General features: G+C 42.1%; 1 long non-coding RNA gene across 1 annotated transcript in view; it reads left to right on the forward strand.

Moving 5' to 3' along the window:
* The first annotated feature begins 3,466 nt into the window (after positions 1 to 3,466).
* Positions 3,467 to 26,052, forward strand: part of LOC134475404 (uncharacterized) — a 49,073-nt gene continuing 26,487 nt past the window's right edge. The window contains exon 1 of the long non-coding RNA XR_010046500.1: positions 3,467 to 3,986. This is a non-coding gene — a long non-coding RNA (uncharacterized LOC134475404). The remainder of the gene's footprint in view (positions 3,987 to 26,052) is intronic.

Consider the following 26,052-nt stretch of genomic DNA (forward strand, 5'->3'; position numbering starts at 1 on the left):
CAAGACCTAGGTATTTGACTTTTGGGGAGGCTATCTGGGCTTTAGCAGGAGAGACCCTGTATCCACGACTAGCAAGGAAATTAAGAAGACTGGCTGTGTGGTTTATGGCTAACATATGGGATGGAGAACATAATAGAAGGTCATCTATATATTGAAGGAGAACACTAGGTTTGAGATCAAGTTCTGTGAGGTCAGTAGTGAGAGCCTGACTAAAGGAGTGGGGACTATCCCTGAACCTAAGGGTAGTATTTAAAATCACATTAACATCCTTAAAATGTAAATCATAACAATTAGTAATGAATTCAAATTGCCTGAAATAATTCTGTGGGTCAACAGAGAAGCTACCTAATTTATGGGCAATCTGGGGTAGATCAGAAAGGGGAAAAGGCACATGGATGTTAACAAGTCCCTTGTGGTCAGCTTGCTCCCAAAGCAGTAGAAGAGCCTGAGGAGAAGATTCCAGAGCAGAGGGCCATTGGGCAGCCATCCCTCCGGTAGGCACATGTGAGCAATCATCTGTAGAGCAGCTACAGAATTGCTGCCAGTCACCCTGGGAAACAGGCAGATGGCATCTCACTGTGTGCTTTGCAGTGAGAGCAATGCTGTCGGCACCACAGTGAAGCATCATATGCACTACAACAGGGCAGCTGTTGCAGTTCCCTAGAGGAGACACAAGGGGGCGCCCATTGACAGTGAGGGTCCTGGGAACATGGCGGTGTGCTGTCACGTGACCTAAAACATGGCAGCACCCTGTCGCCATGTGACCCTCCTGAACATGGCAGCACCATGCCACGTGGCAGAGGGTTGCAACATGGCTACTATTGCGGGCGCAAGCTGGAACAATCACGCAGCCTGCTGGAAGGACAGAGCGATGGAGACCTAGTATGGTGGGTGGGTGGTGAGAATGCTGTAGGGGGTAGAGAATTCTCAAGATAAAAAGAAATCGGAGACTTTGAGGAAGCACTAACAGAGTGATTAGGGTTGCTGGGAGAGTTATGGGTCCCAGAAGGCAGAGAGGGAGATGATCGCACAGCAGGAGGTATCTGCAACGCATTGGGACCAGGACTGCTGAGAGAATCAGGCATAGGGGGAGGGGAGAGCAGTTTGGTGGGAGGTAATGGCAGGCAATGAGTTTGGGGGTAGGCAGGCAGCAGCCGGGAAAACACCAGAGGAACATCCTCAAGCAAATCCTGAGGGTAGGACGGAAAAGTTTGCAGTGCGGTAGAGTTAGCTAAAAGTATCTCAGTGGGATCACAAGACTTAATGAGAGACTGGCGTGTTCTCAGAACAAGAAAGGCCTGAACACAAGGGAGTTCTAATAACTTGTTGCTGGTCTGACAGAAATCATACAGGTTTCTAAGAATGCAGTGGTCTAATGTTCCTTAGGGCCAACACTTGCCAATAAGCAGGTAGGTTGGCCAGACCTCCTGGCAGTAAAATGTTAATTGTTTAGTTTTTATGGTACTTTTAATTTTTAGAGTATGTAAACTGGAAACTAGGCATTGTAAAGGCGTCTTTTGGGAGTTAGAAAATACATTTCGCATGACTGATTCAGGCAAGAAAGAAGCTGGTGGTCCAGATCAAGCTGTCACTCATTTGGCATCACGTGGCTGCTATGGCTCCAAAACTCATATATTCTAGTTGTCACTGAGAGATTTACGAGTGGAGCCCACATAGTGTCAGTAACAGTTTTGCCCATGAAAGCACAAGGCTTTAAGGGGAGTGAGGCGATTCTTTCAGTGTGGGCGGTCCAAAAATCTCTGCTTTGGGCTATCTGAACCCAAAGAATGTGAGAGATGTTATAGAGTGTGGACACAGGTTTGCCCAGAAAGAATCATGCCCTGGGCTGTCCTAAGGACGTGAAAATGAACAGAATGCACAGAACAACGTGAACGGGGAGAAGAGTAGACTGTGGCTGCCCAGTAAACAAAAGATCCCCGGGGAGTGCTCACATGAAATCAATCTGGCCAATGCTGAGTGCAGGTGGCTGGGGACAAGGACTTCTCGAGAGAGGAAAGAGTTCAGAATTAATCCAGGATGTTATCTGGTTATTGACTAGGGGACTCAACTGGGTGTGTCCCAGGAGTCAATCGCCTGCCAATCAAGTCATGGCATGAAATGCTAGGATTATTTCCAAAAGATGAAAAATATTTCCAAAAGATGAGAAGTATAAAATAAAAAGTGGCTTTTATTCTGAGAACATCATCCCCTGACACAGCCTAGACATGGCAGCCACACCCTTAGCTCCGGCCTTGGAGCTTATCCCAAGAGAAATGGAGAATCTGGGCAAGGGGAGCCAAAACAAAGAAATGCATATTCCTAAAGCCTGAGGCACTGAAGCTACCTATAGACCAGTAGTGGGATTTCACAAATTTTGTAAGAAAATCTGTGCACATGCTTAGCATGGTGGTTGACGCCTGCAATGCCAGCAATCAGGAGGCTGAGGTGGAAGGATCCTTGTGAGTTCGAGTCCTGCTTGGGCTATGAAGTTAGCTCCAGCCCAGTGTCAACTACTTAGTGAGATCCTGTTTCAAAAAAGACAACAAAACAAAACAAGATTCTCTGGGCATAGGAAACTGGGATCATTTCATGAGTTGTGGGGACTAAATATTTCATACCATGAGAAAATACCTGGGATATTAAGGGAAAGGGGAATTTGAATCACATTTCTAAGGGTTTCCCTTCCACCTGGATTCATTTGAAATTTGGGAAAACCTGCGGCTGATAGGCTCCCTAGGATGATGCTGGTTTATGTGTTGAGTTAGTACCTGATGTCTAGTGTGCAAGGTTATGCTGGAATAGCTGCAGACCTCCTTCAAATTGGGATGTCAGGCATGTGAACCACAAGGAAGCTGGACAGTTAAAGCAGGCACTACAAATATACATGCCCTGGAAGGATTCTCCTTCACTTATGGACTCATCCTCTGGTTGCTGGCTTTCAGTGTTAAGTGATACTACCAAGGTGGCAGTAATCCAGGAGAGAGTGCATGGAGGTTTTGCAGGTTTATTTTCCAAGCCATCAGAAAATCGACAGAACCCAACTCAATGTGGCATTTTCTTTCCTCAAACTGGAACATCTGGCTCTATAAGCTTTAAAAAATTAATAGGCTGGGGCAGTCAAGTTTGGACCCGTTAGATCAAGGCACAGAACAAGAGGTTTTCCAATTACTTCCCTCCACTTCACAAAGCATGTCCAATTTGCTTGATCACTACAGCTAGAAAGAAAATTCTGACCCAACCTAGAGAGGCTAAGGAAAATACTGCATTATTGAAATGACTGTGGCTGTATGAGGTGGAAAGTTACAGAGTTGGGCTAAAACAGTTCACAGAAACCAGCAGGCTTGTGGTTGCCAGGCAACCCCACTGGGCTGTGATTGGCTGAGCAGCATAGTGAGGTAGACTTCTGGCTCTAGAACACACATTTGCAGTAGGAGACCTGAGTCATAATGCTGGTCATTGCCATGGAGACCTCAGTGGCGCAGAGGATCTTGCAGGGCAAGATTTAAATAGAGTCACGATTCAGAGGACTGATATACAACAGTATTTTCTCTGAAGTGTTCACTGCTCAGAATTTGTCGATTGAAATGTCTGCAAATCTACACATGGTATGATTATTAATGGGATATGAAACATCCCAGGAACTGGCAGAAGATCTCTGCAATGTTCTTGCCTTGAGCATCCGCATTCCCTTTGTCATGACTGTCATTTTGGTGAGTGTTTTTCCCTAAGATATTCAGTGAAGACTTGCTGGCATCATTCACCTGCAGTATAAGAACTTTCTGTGAAATTTCTCAGCAGAAATCCTCTGCAAGCACATAGCTTTGAAAATGAGAGAGAGTGGCTGAAGTTGAATTTCAAGAGCAGATATCCTAAAACAATGAAACAAGCCCCAAGCACGATCTTGACATTTTTCGCAGATCAACATGTGTGGAAATATGGGGAAAGTTCGATATCAAGACTGAGAACAGAGCTCACCAACTTTCAAGGTAGGAAAGACCAAGGATAAACATGGGAAAGCAAGACAACCATTCATTCTGATTTAAAAATCTTTAAGGATGAAAGGGCAATTATATTCTCATGATGATTTATTCAGGCTGTTGAAGTGAGGTTCTCATGTTGGTTGTCACATGTGTGATCTCATGCTTTGGGCAGCGGAACACAGGTCAGAAGATGTGCAACTAGCTCTGGTGCAAGATACAATAGTGATAAAAGAAAATCTGCCTAAATCCTGTGTATTCCTTTCCTTTGAGAGCATATATGGATAATTTAACAGTTGTCAAAAGAGAATATGTCTGTTGGGTCATGGATTCACCAATTAAAATGGCACTTCATATAACATTTTCAATTTTGCTTTCACAGTTCCTGATATACAGGGTCTGAGTCAGGCAGATTGCAGAATAAATCTCTTCAATAGATTTTAATTCCATAATTGTTTGAAACCCAGGGACACCCTTTGGATTTATTGTTTTGTATTTTATTGGTTGTGTGGTTTTTCAAATTGGTTGCTTTACTAATTTTAACTTTGTGAGTCAGAGAAGACCACACATATAGATTTAGATTTTCCCTAAAACGCTGAAGGAATCCATCAAAGCTATAATACATGATTTAGATTTGTCATATTAAAATGTGAAAGGCTAACAGACACTGTCACTTTTAATCTAATCTCAGTGTTGGGATAAACATCTTTGTACCATTCCATTGAAATATGTCCTCTTTCTTGTCACTGGTCCTGTTGGAAGGTGTTTTTTGTGAAGGCACATTTGGATCAACATGACATCAAACACAGTTTGCCACTATTCTGGACATGTGGCCTAATACTGAGTTCCCTAAATAGTGTGTGCTTCTTTGATCTATGCTCACACCTTGGTCATCCAAGTTGAATCTTGTGGCTGCAGGCAATAGCTTTCTAGTGGTGGAAAATGAAAATTTCAAGTACATTTTGGGAGTTCATTGTTCCTTTTTAATTCCTATTTTCACATATCTGTGGTTCAGAGGACACCCTATGCCAATGTGGAGAGGCACATTGTCTTTCCCTATCTTTCAGACTTTCTAAGATTTTCAGTAAGTAGGGGTTTGTGTCAACCTGCCATTATTAAGGGACGTCACGCTTCCCTTGAAATTTTACAGTGGTACTTCATGTGTCTCCTTGGAAATTCCAACATTGGGAAAATCTTGCTGTCCCCTTCGTCGTGTTCTTCTGGGGAAAGAAATATAACTAGTGTAATAACTCAGACCCCGGTATACAAATCCAAGAAACTAGGAGACTCAAATTTGGGAAGCAATGGCTTTAATAGACCAAGCCTGATGAAGAGTCTCCGGGAGCCAATTTGGAGACCGAGTGCCAGAGACTGAAGGGAGGACTTTAAAAGGACGCTGGAAGAAAAGGTGGGGGGGGGATAAACAAAGAAACCTGCAGAGCCATCAAACTTGATGACCTGAATCTGGAAACTGTTTAGCTGTCCACTTAGTTCTGACAACCTCTGGAGCCTTTGGCACCTTTTGAGTTACTCCCATCCTGCAGATAAGAATTATCTGCAATAACATTTGGAGAAAAAAGTAGAAAGCTAATTATCTCAGGACAGCTCATTAACACTAACAAGTGGGAAGGAGTCGCAAATTACAAGAAGCTGAAACTTAAGCCTTCACCCAAGGATTTGGAACTTAACCCTTTTGGTGCATTAGTGTTAAGCCACATTTTCCTGTAATTTCTTTGAAGCTAAGGCAAATTTTATGACAGTCCACCACCGGGTCAGGAAGAGGTCACCAGAAACCCAAAATCTTTATGGCCTAGCCTAGATAGATAGGTAAGGGGAGAGCAGAGGCAATAAGGCACTATACAGAACAAAACATGGTGGTTATGTTTTTCTTTCTTTTTGGGGAGGGTGATCAAGGTCAGGTAAAGGGTTATGCTAGTAAGAAAATCTCCCTACACACAAGCAAGTTACTTCAAACAAGTGTAATTTAGAGGGCCATCCTAGTTTTCTTTAGCTGTTTAGCGGAGAATAGAGGTGCCTAACAGTGATTAACAACCCTTGTTAGCTTGTTTTAGCACAACTTCTGTTGTTTGTAGAGAGCAACAATGGTTAACATATCAATTACGTAAGGTTATACAATTCTTTACAGAGAAGAGCATTGATTAACATATCAATTAGGTCATCCAAATACATAAGAAGGAACACTCATACAGTAAGCCCGTGTTACAGGTTTTGTTAAAACACACATACAAAGAAACTATTTTCTTAGAGTACAACATTCCCCACTGATTTTAGTCAGTGAGTCAAATCATAGACTCATTGGCATCTGTTTATAACCTTGCATGTGTCTTTAAAATCATATGCTTTTAAGATCTTTGACATAGTTTATCAACTTGTTTACAACACAAGGCCCAGTAGGAGGATTAACAAAGGTCTTGCAGCTGTCATTAAAGCTGTTAACCAAAAGGAGAAAGAAAACCAGCATTTAAATTTACTCTGTTTTATCATACAAGTAACAATTTTAAGTCAGACAGAGTCCTCATCAGGGTCTCTACAAAGGAGGAGAACACAAAATTATCAGTTACTTTAGACAATCTTAAGCTTTAAAGTGTCCTTGGAAGAAATGATTCTTATCCGCAGACTAATTGTCTTTTGAAGCTGGGACCTGCTTGCAGTGGGAACGAAGAATCCAGGCAGGCTTTCAGCTATACTTTGATAGTCCATTGTGGCTCAAGAGATTCATGGTGAGGTTGCTTGATGAGGACCCGTGTCCAGGTGTCTAGGCTCTCCAGCTCACAGTGGGCATCAGCGAAATAACCAGTGGAAGGAAGTCAGAGCTAGCTGACAAGTCTGGGGGGGGGGACTTAATAAGATCTTGATTAGTTAAATCAGCTAATTTTTTAGAAAACTTTAAGGATAAGAGGAAGGTCTCTCATATAAAACCTCAAATGAGGAAATATCTGCAACATAGGGGGTGCATCGTGCATGCAAATGGGCAAAAGGAAAAGAGACTCACTCAGTTTTTGCCAGTTTTAAAGGCCCTTAGTAATTATGGTCTTTAACATCTGACTTATCTGTTTACCTCTCCTGAACTATGAGGCTGGTAAGCCCAATGGAGTTTTCTAATTGATCTGCAAAGCTTAGGTTAGTTTGAGTTACTAGGCTATAAAAGCCGGGCCATTGTCAGACCCCATGAATTAAAAGGGAGACCAAATCAGGGAAACTGCTATCAGAGCTGACTCAGACTAAGTAGAAAACAGTTTTACACATCTAGTGAAAGTATCAGCCATTATAAGTAAACACTTATATCTTTGAAGTTCAGGCTTTTTTATTTTTATAAAATCTATTTTCTAGTGTTTTCTAGGCATAGTCCCATGATAACCAGTGGTTTCTATTTGTTGCAGTTCTTTTGGATTTACCATTTGGCACTGAGGGCGTCTAAAGCTCACAGACTGGGATAGCTTGATATTAGCCCCCAGGGATCTCTCAGAAGTACAGCTACCAAATGCTAATCTTTTTAAGTGCCAGTGGGCTCTGACAAAGAATGTAGGTGGAATCATCAGTAATGTCAAGCTTATCTCAATCCCCACTGATTTTGGGGCTGTCTGGCTGTCTTTTGGAAGGTGACATTTGTCAAATTATTTTTCTGTATAACAAGATCATCTTCTGCCCAATGGGGTATACAGCAGATAGTAGCCACTCTCCTTGGCATCTAGATGGCAGCCAACAAGTCCAAATTTGGGTAGCAATTTTAATCTTTTGACCCCAGAAGCTGATAAACACCATTTTTGATTAAGACAACTTGAGGACTCCGTGTGGGCAATGAGTTTAGCCCACTAGGTTGATGTCTCTGGCTCTAAGATTTGTTCCCATAGAACCTGAGAGTGTATAATGGCAGCTCCTGTGACTCGATTACCTTGATAGACACGTAACTGCTTCTATTGGAGAAGTAGGATGGAACTCTAGATAGTGACTTATTTGCTAGATCAAGTCAAAGTCCCGTGAGGTGATCAATGACCTCAGTACAATTGTGGTGAGGCAACAAGGGGTCATCCTCAGGCAGAAAAGTAGGCGAGTTTGAAGCTGCTGTTTCCAGAAATAGTGTCTGATAGTGTATGGCTCAGGAGTTAGACACCCATCATTTGGCGGGCCTTGATGAGAGTTTCCAGTGAATAGGAGGAAACAATTAAGAGTTTGTGTCCAAAAGTCAGTTTTTAAGCCTCCTTTATGAGGGGGCCACAGAGGAAATAACCGCAGACAGAGTAGCCATCTGGCTGCCACAGAGTCAAGTCTCTTGGAAAGATAGGCAACAGGCCTCTGCCAGGGTCCCAAACTCTGGATCAGTCCTGTGGCTCCTAGAAATTTTGCACTTGTCTTTTGGTCACAGGGACTGGAATCTGTTAGATGGCTCACAACAACCAGTACAGTCTTTCTTTGTGTAGTCTGGTTTTGACAAGGTCAGAGGGACTAGCATCAGAGCAGTTACTTTCTCGGCTGGCCTCTCTGATGTGATTGCTACTCTTTGAGTGGCCTGATCTGCCAAATTGTTCCCTCGGGTGAATAGCAGCAATCTGCTGAGACAGCCAGACTGCTGCCAGCATGTCTAGGATGTGTGGAGCATTTTTTTATCTTAGCCCCAGCCAAGGTTAAGAGACCTCGGTCCTAATAGATGGCTCCATGTACATGTATAGTAGCAAAAGCATATCTGCTATCAGTATAGATGTTTACCCTCTTTCTTATGGCTAGTTTTAGCACCTCAGTCAAAGCAATGAGCTCTGCCTTTTGGGCTGGGGTGGCAAGCTCTAACCACTTAACCCAGAGTAACTCCTTTTTGGTGGTCACTGCTGCCCCGGCCACTCATCTGCCACTCTGGATGAAGCTGCTTACATCTATGAAATTCCTCCAGTCATCGTCAGGCATAAGGATGGCTGGGTTTAAAGCTGAAGAAGTCTTGAAAACTACCAACTCTGGGTCTAGGAGCAGGGCCTAATTGTGTGAAATTCTAGTGTTCGAAAACCATTTTTGGGAGGGGTTTTGATAAGAGTCTTTAAACTGTGGGAGGTCACTACAGAAATCTTGTGTCCAAAAGTGAGTTTCTTAGCCCCTTTTAGTAGCATTGCCACAGCAGCCAGAATTTTTAGGCATAGAGGCCACCCTCCTGTTACTGGATTGAGCCTTTTGGAAAGATAGGCTATAGGCCTCTCCCAAGGGCCAATGTCCTGGTTTAGGATTCCTTTGACAATGCTCCTGTGTTTATCTATGAATAAGGTGAATGGATTGGTAACATCAGGGAGTCCCAGGGCTGGGGCCTCTGTCAAGGTCCACTTGAGCTGCTGCAAGGTCCATTCACATTTATTAGTCCAGTTCAGTGAGTTTTTCCTTTAAGGGAGTCATATAGGGGGTGAGCTGTTTCAGTAAAATTTAGAATCCACAACCTGCAGTATCCAACAGCTCCCAGAAATTCATGCACCTGTTTCTTAGTTTCTGGGGATGGGATCTGCAATATAGCCTGGACTCTTTTTTTAGACAAAGTCCCCCCTTTTTTTCTGGAATTTGTATCCCAGATGAGTAACAGCCTGACAGCACAATTAGGCCTTTTTAGCAGAGACTTTATAGCCCAATTGCCCCAAAGTCCTTAACAGTTCCTCAGTTGTCTTTTGACAAGCTTACAAGCTTCTAGGGGGGTCGAGGCTATTAACAAGTCATTCACAAACTGGAGGAGCACTATCTCAGGGTGTTCTTCCCTAAATTCCAAAAGATCTCTTGTTAATGCCTCATAAAAAAGAGTGGAAGAGTTCTTGTAACCCTGAGGTAAACGTGTCCAGGTCAGCTGTTCTTTTATCCCTGTATCTGGGCCAGTCCATTCGAAGGCATAAAGGAGTTGACTCACCAGAGCAAGAGGCAAAGTGAAGAAAGCATCTTTCAGGTCTAGAACAGAGTACTAGGCATTTTCCGGATTGAGGAGGCTGAGCAGGGTGTAAAGATTTGGCACTATTGGGTGCAGACTCAGAAATCATCTATTAACCTCTCAGAGATCCTGTACAGGGTGATAGTTATTTGTCCCTGACTTCTGGACTGGAAGCAAGGGCATGTTCCAGGGAGAGACACAAGGAATGAGAATACCATTGTCTCTTAGCCCCTGTATGTGGACTTTAATCCATTTCTGGGCCTGAAAGCTTTTCGGGTATTGCCGCAGGCAGATGGGGGCGTGCTTGGGGTAAGATCTCCACTACAAGGGGAACTTGGTTAACTGCTAGTGCTGGAGGGTTGTCTTCTGTGCAGACTTTTGGAATCTCCTGTTTCCATTTACTTAACAGTTTTAACTCTAAGTCAGTTTGTGACGAATCAGGTACACTGGACAAATTTCCTAGTAGATGATAATATTTTCCCTGTTTTAAAAGACCTTTTGTGTTATCTCTATTAACTGGCTGAGGGGCATTTTTCTCAAAACTCTCAAACCTTTGTAATTTTTGTCTAACTTGTGGGGCAGACTGAGTTTCAAAGAGAACAACTGGCGATATTAGGAAAACCTCCTTACCTCTGGATGTCCAATCGGGGTGGGACAAAAGGAAAACATGTTTTTGGCATTGTGTATCAGAGAGCAGGCTTCATCAGGATGGCAAAGCACCTTTTGTCCCAGGGTGCCACGTGGCAGCCCATCATTTTCCTGAAATTACATACTTAACAAAAACAGGCTTTTTCATAGGTAACAAAATTGTGCCATATCATCTCCCAGATGTTGACAGCACATGCAAAAACTTGTATCTTATCTCTATAATCACCTATAATCTCATTTTAATGGAAACATTTTGTAGCAAAGGTTATCTAATCTTATAAATAAATCTACCAAAACTGATCTAATAGTGTCAAATTCTGAACACATTTACTTCTTGTCAAACCTGTTATTTGCAGTACTATAAACCAAGACAAATAAAATTCACATCCTCTCAAGCTTTCTATAACTTACACCCCCAAGTTTTGTCTTTTTTTACATTCTGGCACAGCCAGATACTTTTACTTGAAGACAAACGACTTTCTTTGTCCCTCTTTTTTACTATTACCAGTCAATTACCTTTCCTATCGCTTTGCAGACAACATTAAAACTCTCAACAAAACCCTTGAAGTCACCTTTGAGTACTCTAAAATATATTTAATTATTTTATGTCTTTTTACCACATTAAAATGCTGTTAAAAAAAAAACTATAACCTTTTAACTGGCTCAATTACAGTATGACCTGGTTTTCACTTGGTAAAGTTGATATGATTTTTAAAAACCATAAATATACACATATATGTGCACATATGTTTACATTTTAACCAGAAAGAAAAATACTCCTTTTAAAAAGGCATGCCAAAGTTGCAAGCAATCAATTGAGGACTAAAATATTAAACAAGGCACCACAACATTAAAGACACAAACAAAGGTTGCTTCGTGCACAGTTTGGTGAGCTAAAGAAAATATTATTTTTTATTACTATGAACCTTGAGTCCAATAAGCCATATGGATCCTGAAACAGAAATGGGCAGCGAGCCCCTAAGTTAGTAACAAATCCAAACAGGCAAACAATTTTAAAGTACAAAAACACTGCACATCAATATCTAAATCCCTTTGCCCATTTTGGGCTCATAGAAGGGGTTCCTAGAAGAGAATGTTCTGTTAGATTTGGGGTAACCAAAAGGAGGACAACTAGAACAAATGGATACACAAACAGACATACAAGACAAGCTGCAGCAAAATGGCCTTTGCTCAAATATTAGTCAAATTTTGGGATCTGGAGGAATTAACAAATTAACCAGTGCAGTGGTTCCCCACCTGGGGCAGAGTCACAAATGGACGAGGTTCGTCCAAAAACCAAAAACCAAAAACCAATTAACTCTGTCTTTGGGAGGTCCCCACTCCCCAAACTGAGGGTGTCCCTTTCCCAACGGAGAAGTTCGCACCTGAGGCAGAGCCACAAATGAACGGAATTCGTCCAAAAACCAATTGACTGTCCTCCGGAGGTTCCCTCTCCCAAATTGAGGGTGTCCCCTCAAAATTACCAATTGACCATGGCCCAAACAAACCCTCTAGAGTACTTACATTCAAATGTTCAGAAATGAGTCTGAGGTCTTGCTCCCATCCAGGGCGAGACCACAAATGTAATAACTCTGACCCTGATATAAAATCCAAGGAAGCAAGGGACTGAAATTTGGGAAGCAAAGGCTTTATTAGACCTGGACTGGTGGTGATTCTCTGGGAGCCAATTTGGAGACCGCATGCCAGAGACTGAAGGGAGGACTTTAAACAGAGGCTAGAGGAAAAGGGGGGGGGTGGAGAAACAAAGAAACGTGCAGAACCATCAAACTTGTTGACCCAAATCTGGAAACTATAGCTGTCCACTTCGTTCTGACAACCTCGGGAGCCTTTGGTGCCTTTTGAGTTACTCCCATCCTGCAGATAAGAATTATCAGCAATAACATTTGGTGAAGAAAGTAGAAAGCTAATTATCTCAGGTCAGCTCATTAACACTAACAGGTGGGAAGGGGTCGAAAGTTACAAGAAGCTGAAACTTAAGCCTTCACAAGGATTTGAAACTTAACCCTTTTGGTGCATTAAGGTTAAGCCACAACATTTTCGTGTAATTTCTTTGAAACTAAGGCACCATTTATGACAGACCACCACCAGGTCAGTAAGAGGTCACCAGAAACCCAAAATCTTTATGGCCTAGCCTAGATAGATAAGTAAGGGGAGAGGGGAGGCAATAAGGAGCCATACAAAACAGAAAATGGTGGTTATGTTTTCTTTTTTTCTGGGGAGAGGGATAAAGGTCAGGTAAAGGGTTATGCTAATAAGCAAATCTCCCTGCACACAAGCAAGTTACTTCAAACAAGTGCAAATTAGAGGGCCATCCTAGTTTTATTTAGCGTTTAGCAGAGAATAGAGGTGCCTAACAGTGATTAACAACCCTCCTTAGCTTGTTTTAACACAACATTTGTTGTTTGTAGAGGGCAACAATGATTAACATATCAATGAGGTAAGGTTTTACAATTCTTTACAGAGAAGAGCATTGATTAACATATCAATTAGGTCCTCCAAAGACATAAGAAGGAAATAACATACAGTAAGCCATTGTTAAAGGTTTTGTTATAATACACATATAACGAAGCTATTTTCTTAGAGTACAACAACTAGCACAGGATGTGGTTTCTAGCAGAATGTGGAAAGGAGAAATTACCTTTATTTCATGTGGAGGTTGACATCTCAAAGTAATAGTAATTGCTACCAAATAGGAGAGAAGGGGCTGGGGATTTATCTCAGTGGCATAAGCACCTGCCTTGCAAGCAGGCAGTCGTGAGTTCGATCCCTGCTACCAACAAAAAGGAAAAAGACAAAAAAAAAAAAAAAAACAAATAGGAGAGAAAAGCTTTTGTAAAGAGAAATGGACATGAAAACATTCAACTTCATGTCACTTTTCTTGAAACTACATGGGCTCTTGAGCAATTCATGGCTTCTAACATATCACTTTTCTCAAATATCTCCTAGGTAATACACTCCTCCTTCTCCAAAGCCCTGCAATGTGACTCCCATGTGAGAAAATGAAAGCAAAAACATAAAATGAAATAAAACACAATAGAGTACATTTCAGAGCACACAATTGCCCAGCAGGCACTTGTGAACAAAATTCAAGAGCCCAGAGGTACAGAAGGCTCAGCCTTCAGCTCATGGCCAGAAATTTGGATTCCAAAATGGCCACTCAGCTCCCTGGCATGTCGCCATTAACTCCTGAATCTGTACTCATTCCTCATCAAATGCACAGGATGAAGTGTCTTTGGACCTTGTTCACCTGGGCTATAATCATCCCCTGACCCACCCTAGAGAGGCAGCCAGACCCTTACCTCGGGCTATGGAGCTTATCCCAAGAGAAATGGAGAACCTGAGCAAGGGGAGTCAAAACAAATAGAAGCATATTCCTAAATCTTGAGGCACAGATGCTACCTATAGACCAGTAGTGGGATATCACAAATTATGTAAGAATACCTGTGCACATGCTTGGCCTGGTGGGTCATGCCTGCAATGCCAGCAATCCAGAGGCTGAGGTTGAAGGATCCTTGTGAGTGTGAGTCCAGCTTGGGGTACAGAGTTAACTCAAGGGCAGTCTCAAATACTTAGTGAGATCCTGCTTCAAAAAAGACAACAAAAGAAAATATTCTCTGGGCATAGGTCACTGGGATCACTTCATGAGTTGTGGCAACTAAATATTTCATACCATGAAAAATCTGTGGGATATTAAGGGAAAGGGGAATTTGATCCCATTTCTAAGGATTTCCCTTCCACCTGGATTCATTTGAAATTTGGGACAACCTGCTGCTGCTAGGCTCTCTAGGATGATGCTGGTTTATGTGTTGAGCTAGTACCTCATGTCTAGTGTGCAAGGTTAAGCTGGAATAAATGCAGACCTCCTTGAAATTGGGATCTCAGGCATGTGAACCACAAGGAAGCTGGACATTTGAAGTAGGCACTCCAAATATTTATGACCTGCAAGGATTCTCCTTCACTTAGGGACTCATCCTCTGATTGCTGGCTATCAGTTCTAAGAGATACTACCAAGTGGCAGTAATCCAGGAGAGACTGCATGTAGGGTGTGCATGTTTATTTTCCAAGCCCTCAGACAATTGGCAGAACCTGATTCATTGTGACAATTTCTTTCCTCACACTGGAACATCTGGCTCTATGAGCTTTAAAAAAGTAATACACTGGGGCAGTCCAGTTTGCGCCCCTTAGATCTCAGGACAGAACAAGAGATTTTCTGATAACTTCCCTCCAATTCAAAAAGCATGTCCAATTTGCTTGATCATTACAGCTAGACAGAAAATTCTGACCCAATCTACAGAGACTAATGAAAATACTGCATTACTGGAATGGCTGTGGATGTATGAGGTGTAAATCTACAGAGTTGGGCTAAAACAGTTCATAGAAAACTGCAGGCTTTTGGTTGCCAGGTAACCACACTGGGCTTTGAAGGGCTGAGCAGCATTGTGAGGTAGACTTCAGGCTCTAAGACCCATGTTTGAAGTAGGAGACCTAAGTCACAATGCTGGGCATTGCCATGGAGACCTCAGTGGCACATAGGATAATGCAGGGCAGGATTTGAATAGGAGGAAGATTCAGAGGCCTGATATCCAACAGTATTTTCTCTCAAGGGGTCAATGCTCAGAATTTGTCAATTGACATGCCTGCAAATCTACACATGGTGGTATTATAAGTCGGATATGAAATATCCCAGGAACTGGCAGATGATCTCTGCAAAGTCCTTGCCTTGAGCATCTGCTTTCCCCTTGTCATGACTGTCATTTTGGGGAGTGCTGTTCGCTAAGATATTCAGTGAAGACTTGCTGGCATCATTCACCTGCAGTATAAGAACTTTCTGTAAAATTTCTCAGCAGAAATCCTCTGCAAGCACATAGGTTTGGAAATGAGAGACAGTGGTTGAAGTTGAATTTCAAGAGTGGATATTGTAAAACAATGAAAAAGGCCCCGAGCAAGAGCTTGACATGTTTCCAAGAGGACCCTGTGTGGAAATTCAGGGGAACTAGGAGATCACGACTGAGAGCAGATCTCACCAACTTTCAAGGTAGGAGAGACCAAGGAAAAACATGGGAAAGCAAGAGAACCATTCAGTCTGATTTAAAATCTTTGAGGATGAAAGGGAGATTATATTCTCATGATGATTTATTCTGGCTGTTGAAGTGAAGTTCTCCTGTTGGTTGTCACATGTGTGGTCTTGTGACTGGGCAACCAAGCACAGGACAGAAGATCTTCAACTAACCCTGGTGCAAGAAACTCTGGTGCAAAAAATCAGCCTAAATCCTGTGTATTCCTTTCCTTTGAAAACATATATGGATAATGTACCCAGGTTTCAAAAGAGAACATGTCTGTTGGGTCATGGATTCACCTATTTAAAGGGAACTTCATATAGCATTTTCAATTTTGCTCTCACAGTTCCTGATATACAGGGTCTGAGCCAGGCAGATCACAGAATAAATCTCTTCAATAGATGGTAATTCCACAATTGTTTTGAAAACCAGTGAAACCCTTTGGATTTAATGTTTTGTATTTTGTTGGTTGTGTGGTTTTCACATTGCTTGTTTTAATGATTTTATCCTTGTGAGTCAGAAAACACCACAATCATATTGATTTAGAGTTCCCCTAAAACTCTGAAGGAATCCATCAAAGAGATAATACATGATTTAGATTTGTCACATTAAAACGTGAAAGGCTAACAGACACTGCCACTTTTCATGTAAACTCAGTGTTGGAATAAACATCTTTTTACCACTCAGTTGAAATATGTCCTCTTTCTAATTACTATTCCTGTTGGAACGTGTTTTTTGTGAAGGCAACTTTGCAGCAACTTGACATCAAACATAGTTTTCCACTGTTCTGGACACATGGCCAAAAACCGAGTTCTCTAAATAGTGTGTATTTCTTTGATCTATGCTCACACCTTGGTCAACCCAGATGAAATTAGGGGCTGCAGCCAATAGCTTTGTAGGGCTGGACAATGAAAACTTCAAGTACATTTTGGGAGTTCATCGCTCCCTTGTAATTCCTATTTCCACTAATCTGTGCTTCAGAGGAGGCCCTGTGACACTGTAGAAAGGCTTATTGTTTTTCCCTATTTTTCAGAATTTCTAAGATTTTCCGTAAGTAGGGGTTTGCACCAACTTGCCATTATTAAGGGACAACACACTTCCCTTGAAATTTTACAGTGTTACTCCATCTGTCTCCTCAGAAATTCCAACAGTGGGAAAATCTTGCAGTTCCTGTCACTGAGTTCTTCTGGGGAAAGGTAAATAACCATCACAGGATGTGGTTTCTAGTAGAATTCGGAAAGGAGAGATTACCTTTATATCATGTGCAGGTTGACATCTCAAAGTAATAGTAATTCCTACCAAATAGGAGAGAAAAGCTTTTGTAAAGAGAGATGGACACGAAAACACTGAACTTCGCATCACTATTTTTGAAACTACATGTGCTCTTGAGCAGTTCATGGCTTTAACATATCACTTTTGTCAAATATATCCTAGGAAATACACTTCTGCTTGTTCAAACCACAGCAATGTTCTTCCCATGTGAGAAATTGAAAGAAAAAAATATAAAATAAAACGCATTAGAATACATTTCAGAGCACACTATTGCCCATCAGGCACATGTGAACACTATTCAAGAGCCCAGAGTTACAAAAGTCTCAGGCTTCAGCTCATGGCCTAAATTTTTGTTTGCACCATGGCCACTCAGGTCCCTGGCATGTCCCAATTACCTCCTGAATATGTACTCATTCCTCATCAAAAGCACAGGAAGCAGTGTCCTTGGACCTTGTTCACCTGGGCTATAATCATCCCCTAGACAGGGCAGCCACACACTTAACACAAGCCTTGGAGTTTATGCCAAGAGAAATGGAGAACCTGGGCAAGGGGAGCCAAAACAAACAGAGGCATATTCCTAAATCCTGAGGCACAGATGCTACCTATAGAGCAGTAGTGCGATATCACAAATTATGTAAAAATATCTGTGCACATGCTTGACATGGTGGCTCATGCTTGCAGTGCCAGCAATCAGGAGGCTCAGGTGTAAGGATCCTTGTGAGATCCAATCCAGTTTGGTCAACAAAGTTAGCTCAAGGACAGTCTCAAGTACTAAGAGAGATCTTGTTTCCAAAAAGACAACCATAGAAAACAAGACTCTCTGGGCATAGGTCACTGGCATAAGTTCATGAGTTGTGGAGAATAAGCATTTCATACCATGAGAAAATACGTGGGAAATTAAGGGAAAGGGCTATTTGGATCCTATTTCTAAGGGTATCCCTTCCTCCTGGATACATTTGAAAACTGTGAAAACATGCCAATGATAGGCTCTCTAGGATGATGCTTGTTTATGTGTTCAGCGAGTACCTCATGTCTAATGTGCAAGGTTATGCTGGAATTGCTGCAGACCTCCTTGAAATTGGGATCTCAGGCATGTAAACCACAATAAAGCTGGACATTTGAAGCAGGCACTCCAAATATTCATGCCCTACAAGGATTATCCTTCCCTTAGGGATGCATACTGTGGTTGCTGGCTTTCAGTGCTAAGTGATACTACCAAGGTGGCAGTAATCCAAGAGAGACTGCATGGAAGATTTGCAGGTTTATTTTCCAAGCCCTCAGAAAATCTCAAGAACCCAACTCATTCTGGCATTTTCTTTCCTCAAACTGGAACATATGGCTCTATAAGCTTTAAAAAATTAATAGACGGGGGCTGTCAAGTTTGGACCCCTTAGACCAAGGCACAAAACATGAGGTTTTCCAACTACTTCCCTCCTCTTCACAAAACATGTGCAATTTGCTTGATCACTACAGCTAGAAAGAAAATTCTGACCCAGCCTAGGGAGGCTAAGGAAAATACTGCATTATTGGAGTGGCTGTGATTGTATGAGGTGGAAAGCTACAGAGTTGGGCTAAAACAGTTCACAGAAACCAGCAGGCTTGCGGTAGCCAAGCAACCCCACTGGGCTGTGATTTGCTGAGCAGCATTGGGAGCTAGACCTCAGGCTCTAGGACCCATGTTTGCAGTAGGAGGCATGAGTCACAATGCTGGGCGTTGCCATGGAGACCTCAGTGGCACAGAGGAACTTTCAGGGCAAGATTTGAATAGGATGAAGTTTCAGAGGTCTGATATCCAAAAGTATTTTCTCTGAAGGGTTCACTGCCCAGAATTTGTCGAATGAAATGCCTGCAAATTTACACATGGTGGTATTATCAATGGAACATGAAATATCCCAGGAACTGGCAGATGATCTCTGTAAAGTCCTTGCCTTGAGCATCAGGTTTCCCCTTGTCATGACTGTCATTTTGTGGAGTGCTGTTCCCTAAGATATTCAGTGAAGACTTGCTGGCATCATTCACCTGCAGTATAAGAACTTTCAGTGAAATTTCTCAGCAGAAATCCTCTGCAAGCACACAGCTTTGGAAATGAGTAACAGTGGTTGAAGTTGAATTTCTAGAGCACATATCCTAAAATAAGGAAACAAGCCCTGAGCAAGATCTTGGCATGTTTCCCACATGAACATGTGTGGAAATTCAGGGTAGTTGGGGATAAGGATTGAGAACAGAGCTCACCAACTTTCAAGGTAGGAAAGACCAATGAAAAACATGGGAAAGTAAGTGATCCATTCAGTCTGATTTAAAAATCTTTGAGCATGAAAGGGAAATTATATACTCATGATGATTTATTCAGGCTGTTGAAGTGAAGTTCTCATGTTGGTTGTCACATGTGTGGTCTCCTGCCTTGGGTTGCAGAACACAGGGCAGAAGATCTTCAACTTACTTTGGTGCAAGACAGAATAGTGATAAAAAAATCAGCCTAAATCCTGTGTATTCGTTTCCTTTGAGAGCATATATGGATAATGTACCGGGTATCAAAGGAGAACATGTCTCTTGGATTATGGATTCACCATTTAAAAGGGCACTTCTTATGACATTTTCAATTTTGCTTTCACAGTTCCTGATATTCAGGGTTTGAGTCCGGCAGATTGCAGAGTAAATCTCTTCAATAGATGCTAGCCCCATAAGTGTTTTGAAAATAAGTGAAATCCTTTAGATTTAAAGTTTTGTATTTTATTGGTTGTGTGGTTTTTCACATTGTTTGTTTTACTAAATTTAACTTTGTAAGTCAGACAAGACCACAATCATATTGATTTAGAGTCCCCTAAAACTCTGAAGGAATCCTTCAAGGAGATAACACATGATTTAGACTTGTCGTGTTAAAATGTGAAAGGCTAACAGACACTGCCACTTTTCGTCGAAACTCAGTGTTGGGCTAAACATCTTTTTACCACTGCTTTGAAATATGTCCACTTTCTAGTCACTGGTCCTGTTGGAAGGTGTTTTTTGTGAAGGCAAATTTGGAGAATCTTGACATCAAACACATTTTGCCACCATTCTGAACACATGGCATAATATTGAGTTCCCTAAATAGTGTGTGTTTCTTTGATTTATGCTCACACCTTGGTCATCCAAGCTGAATCTCAAGGCTGCAGCCAATAGCTTTCTAAGGCTGGACAATGAAAATTTCAAGTACATTTTGGGAGTTCGTTGTTCACTTGTAATTCATATTTCCACAACTCTCTGCTTCAGAGGATGCCCTATGCAACTGTGGAGAGGCCCATTGTCTTTCCCTATCTTTCAGACATTCTAAGATTTTCACGAAGTAGGGTTTTGCACCAACTTGATGTTATTAAGGGGCAACACACTTCCCTTGAAGTTTTACAGTGTTACTTCATGTGTCTCCTTGGAAATTCCAGCAGTGGGAAAATCTTGCTTCCCCCTTAACCATATTCTTCTGAGGAAGGAAATATAACTGGCACAGGATGTGTTTTCTAGCAGAATGAGGAAAGGAGAGATTACCTTTATTTCATGTGGAGGTTGATGTCTCAAAGTAAGAATAATTAATGCCAAATAGGAGAGAAAAGCTTTTGTAAAGGGAGATGGACATGAAAACACTCAACTTCATGTTTTTTTGAAACTACATGGCTTCTTGAACAATTCATAGCTTCTGACATATCACTTTTGTCAAATATCTCCTATGTAATACACTCCTGCTTCTGCAAACTCCAGTAATGTTCCTCGCATGTCAGAAAATGAAAGCAAAAAAAAATAATAATAATAAAATAAAATAAAATGCATTGGAGTACATTTCAGAGCACACAATTGTCCACCAGGTACGTGTGAACACTATTCAAGAGTGCAGAGGTACAGAAGGCTTAGCCTTCAGCCCATGGCCTGAAATTTTTTTTTCCAACAGTTTTTTCCAACACAGCCACTCAGCTCCATGGCATGTCCCCATTAACTCCTGAATCTGTACACATTGCCCATCAAATGCACAGAACGCAGTGTCCTTTGACCTTGTTCACCTGGGCTATAATCATCTGCTGACACACCCTAGACTGGGAAGGCAGACCCTTCCCTCATTCCTTGTAGCTTATCCCAAGGGAAATGGGGAACCTGGGCAAGGGGAGCCAAAACAAAGCAAGGCATATTCCTAAAGACTGAGGCACTCAAGCTACCTATAGACAGTAGTGGGATATCACAAATTATGTAAGAATATCTGTGCACATGCTTGGCATGGTGGCTGATGCCTACAATGCCAGTAATCAGGAGGCTGTGGTGGAAGGATCCTTGTGAGCTCGAGTCCAGCTTGGGCTATGAAGTTAGCTCAAGGCCAGTCTCAACTACTTAGTGAGATCCTGTTTCAAAAAAGAAAACAAAACAAAATTCTCTGGGCATCGGTCACTGGGATCACTTTATGAATTGTGGAGACTAAATATTTCATACCATGAGAAAATACCTGGGATATTAAGGGAAAGGGGTATTTGGATCCCATTTCTAAGGGTGTCCCTTCCACCTGGATACATTTGAAATTTGGGAAAACCTGCTGCTGATAGGCTCTCTAGGATGATACTGCTTTTTGTGTTGAGTGAGTACCTCATGTCTAGTGTGCAAGATTATGCTGGAATAGCTGCAGATCTCTTTGAAATTTGGATCTCAGGCATGTGGACCACAAGGAAACTGGACAGTTGAAGGAGACACTCCAAATATTCATGCCCTGCAAAGTTTCTCCTTCATTTAGGGTCTCCTCCTGTGGTTGCTGGATTTCAGTGCTAACTGATGCTACCAAGGTGGCAGTAATCCAGGAGCGACTCCATGGAAGGTTTGCAGGTTGATTTTCCAAGCCCTCAGAAAATCTCCAGAACCGAACTCATTGTGACATTTACTTTTCTCACACAGGAATGTTTAGCTCTATAAGCTTTAAAAAATTAATAGACTGGGGCACTCAAGTATGGACCCCTTAGACCACGGGACAGAACAAGATGGTTTCCTATTACTTCCCTCCACTTCACAAAGCATGTACAATTTCCTTGATCACTACACCTGGAAAGAAAATTCTGATCCAACCTAGAGAGGCTAAGGAAAATACTGCATTATTGGAATGGCTGTGGTTGTATGAGGTGGAAATCTACAGAGTTGGGCTAAAACCGTTCACAGAAACCAGCAGGCTTATGGTTGCCAGGCAAACGCACTGGGCTGTGATTGTCTGTGCAGCATTGTGAGCAAGACTTAGCCTCTAGGACCAATGTTTGCAGTAGGAGACCTGAGTCAAAATGCTGGACTTTGCCATGCAGACCTCAGGGGGAAAGAGGAACTTGCAGGGCCAGATTTGAATAGGATGAAGATTCAGAGGCCTGATATTCCAAAGTATTTTCTCTGAAGAGTTCACTGCTCAGAGTTTGTGGATGGAAATGCCTGCAAATCTACACATGGATGCATTATCAATGGGATATGAAATATGCCAGGAACTGGCAGATGGTCTGTGCCATGTCGTTGCCTTGAGCATCCACTTTCCACTTGTCAGGTCTGTCATTTGGCTGAGTCCTGTTCCCTTAGCTATTCAGTGAAGACTTGCTGGCATCATTCACCTTCAGTATAAGACATTTCTGTGAAATTTCTCAGCAGAAATGCTCTGCAAGCATATGGCTTTGGAAAGGAGAGACAGTGGTTGAAATTGAATTTCAAGAACAGATATTCAAAAACAATGAAACATGCCCCGAACAAGATCTTGACATGTTTCCCAGATGAACATGTGTGGAAATATGGGGGAAGTTTTAGATCAGGACTCAGAACAGAGCTCACCAAGGTCAAGGGAGAAAAAGCAGGGAAAAACATGGGAAAGCAAGAGAGCTGGTTAATCTGATGTAAAAATCTTTGGGGATGAAAGAGAAATTATATTCTCATGATGATTTAATCAGGCTGTAGAAGTGAATTTCTCATGTTTGGTGTCATATGTGTGGTGTCCTGCATTGGGCAGTGGAACGCAGGACAGGAGATCTTCGACTAACTCTGGTGGAAGACAAATTAGTGAAAAAAATCAGACTATATCCTGTGTATTCTTTCCATTGAGAGCATATGTGGACAATGTACCAGGTTTCAAAAGAGAACATGTCTCTTGGGTCATGATTTCACCAATTAAATGGTCACAACATAATATTTTAATTTTGCTTTCACAGTTCCTCATGTACAGGGTCTGAGTAAAGCAGAACGCAGAGCTAGCCTGTTCAATAGATGTTCATTCCATAAGTGGTTTGAAAACCAGTGAAACGTTTTGGATTTAATGTTTGTATTTTATTGGTTGATTGGTTTGTTTTACTAATTGTAACTTGTTATTTACTAATTACAAAGTGTTTGTTTTACTAATTTTATCTTTGTGAGTCAGACAAGCCAAACTCATACTAATTTAGACCTCTCCAAAAACTCTGAAGGAATCCATCAAAGATCTAATACATGATTTACGTTTCTCCTATTAAAACTTGAAAGGCTAATGCTAGGATTATTTCCAAAAGACGAAAAATACTTCCAAAAGTTGAGAAGTATAAAATGAAAAGCTGTCTTTATTCTGAGAACACAGAGAGAGATAACAGGCACCCCCACTGCTGATGTCTGGCAATCTCTCTGGTGAACACGTGGCGTGGGGGCATGTAAATAGCCTCGGTTTGGGGTGGAACCTAAGGCGGGCATTAGGGATGTACTGGTAGCCCTTTGGTCCTAGGTTTGGTGCCATATGTAAATTTCCAGGGGCGGGAAGATGGCATCACATGTAACTTCCTAGGGCGGGTGAGATTGGGGCTTCCTGCTTCCGGTTGAGGCTTTCCTGGGTACAGTGTCCTATCTGAGCCAAAACCATTTCATATCCCGTCTTATGATTATTATGAAAAGGGGTGAAGATTTCTGTCTTTAACTACTTCCTGCTGGCAGAGGGCGCTGTACTGGAGCCTACAGGAGTTGATGGGATGAAGGTTGATGCCCAGGTAGACGCTGATGCCAGGTGTTTTAGCCAGGACAACTTCACTGGTGAATGCACCTATGTCAGACTGGAAAAACAAAGAGCCAAGATGTTAGGAGGAGACATGGCACTGTCATATTTAAGGAACCAGGTGAGGTAGAGGGAAAGGTGCCTTTGATTTAGACATGTCCCACGGTAAGGCACAATTCTGAAAATTAAACTTGGGGTTAAGAGGAGTGGAGTTATGAGAGGTGCTTACTCCCCCATCTGAAAGCATAAAAGTTAAGACAGTAGGTTGGTAAGGCTTGTCTCTGGTGTGCATGATGTTGGAGTCTGTAGGCAATACTGTTAAAGAGTCCTGCCATAAAAATGATCATTAATAGAATGTAAGAAATTAGGAACCAAAGTGGATAACAAAACATGACTTACCCTGTCAACTGTGGCTGCGAGGCCTTTGTGTGATGGAGACTGGTAGGCTACAGAAGATGAGATGACCACTCAGAATGATCAGATTTAGGGCAGAAAGGGCACCTCTTAGCCTGAGTGATGTGAAACCAGGATGGCAGTCCAGCAACTTTGATTTAGGCATGGGTCACTGTAACCTGGTTGTAGTCCTTGGAATGATTTGCTGTAACAGAACTTTAGCAAGTATGAGAAAGGATTTTATGTGTCCTGAAAAAGTATAAACCAAGTGAGAAGACAAAAATGTATCTGTGAGTCTTGACTAGGGTTACCTGAGAAATTGGTGAATAAGAAAGGAAGGGGGTGGTCTATATCACTGAGGAAGGGTCCACCAGCAACAACAGGTGGAAGCTATTGAGGCCTCAGTGTGTCTAAGTCAGCCTGTATAAAAGGCATTTTAAGATTTAGGACTGGGACCTGCACAAAATAGGCCCAGTTTGTAAATGGCATAGGTGGACCATCAATACCCTGTCATAGAGATTGAGGACTTAATATAGCAGCCTGAATACTCAGGAAGAACTCTGTATATATGGCCTCTATGTCCACAAATATAGAGAATGTCTTACCTGAGACTTTAGTGTGACTTGGAATCTGAGACGGACACCTTAAAGGGGGCTGTTGTTGCCCTGAATCCCATCAGTCTTCAGCAGCAATTTTCTGTCGGTGATGAATCTGGCAGTGTCAACATTTCCTGTGAGGGCTAGAAGTTAGGATGGCTTACTCACGCTTTGGTGGCTAGGACAGTCCAGCAGCCCTGAAGTAAGGTCTCAAAGAATGCCAGGATGGGGCATTTTTTTGCCCAATGTCTTCTGCTGCATTTGAGCATGGTCCATGGGGGGGCCAGGCAGCTCCACCTTGTGTAGCTTTATGTGTCTCAGAACTCCAAGTGTCACAAGTGTTAAAAATATAAAAAACCATATTAAGATCTCTCTAAGGTTTAAAGGTGAAGTTTTGCCTTTTTGTTTGGGATTTGGACTATAGTAGAATTAAGTAAGTATGCAGGAATTTAATTTTGGCATTTTAGATTAGAGAGCAGGATTTATCTGAATGGCACATTGCTTTTTTATAGGGTGACACGTAGAATTAACAAAAAAAGCTTTAGTCTGCCAAACAAGGCTTTAATGGAAACATTTTGCAGTAAAGCTTTAGCAATCTTATGAATAAATCTATCAAAACTGATCTAATACTGTCAAATTCTGAACACATTTACTTTTAAAGTTGTTATTTGCAGTAGTATGAACCAAGACAAATAAAATAAAACTTCGAAGAAAACCCTTGTCTTGAAATAGAGCTAGTGGTTCCCAGCAAAAAGGAATTTATAACCTTAGTTGTTAAACAGGAGATTGGTGAAGGCTTTGATTGATAAACATGGCTGGTAAAGTTCTCAGGTAGCCAATAACCTTGATTAAATGGTTTGAGAATTGTGATTAAAAAGTAGCATCTCTTGAGTGGAGCCGAATTGTAAAAAAAGCACGCCTGAGCAGAGCTGCTGAGCTGCTGTTTCGTAGCACGCCGGCAGAGCACGCCCAGCATGGGGGTGGGGCAAGTTCCAGGACGAAGCATGCAGGGGCGGGCTGGGACTGCCCCCAGAAATGCGTAAGGTGGCAGCGGCGAGCGACAACGGCACACAGGGGAGGGAGGGGCTGGGACGGTGCGTGGTGGAGAGGCTGGGAGGCGGCCCAATGCAGCACACGAAGCTGGAACTGCTTGCAGGGCGCGAGGATTAGAAAGCCAATTTAGGAACACAGCTGGGTTTTGATT

Source organism: Cavia porcellus, unplaced genomic scaffold (genome assembly GCF_034190915.1).
Source record: "Cavia porcellus strain 051 isolate PalLab524CR breed Dunkin Hartley unplaced genomic scaffold, mCavPor4.1 scaffold_3, whole genome shotgun sequence".
Lineage (NCBI taxonomy): Eukaryota > Metazoa > Chordata > Mammalia > Rodentia > Caviidae > Cavia > Cavia porcellus.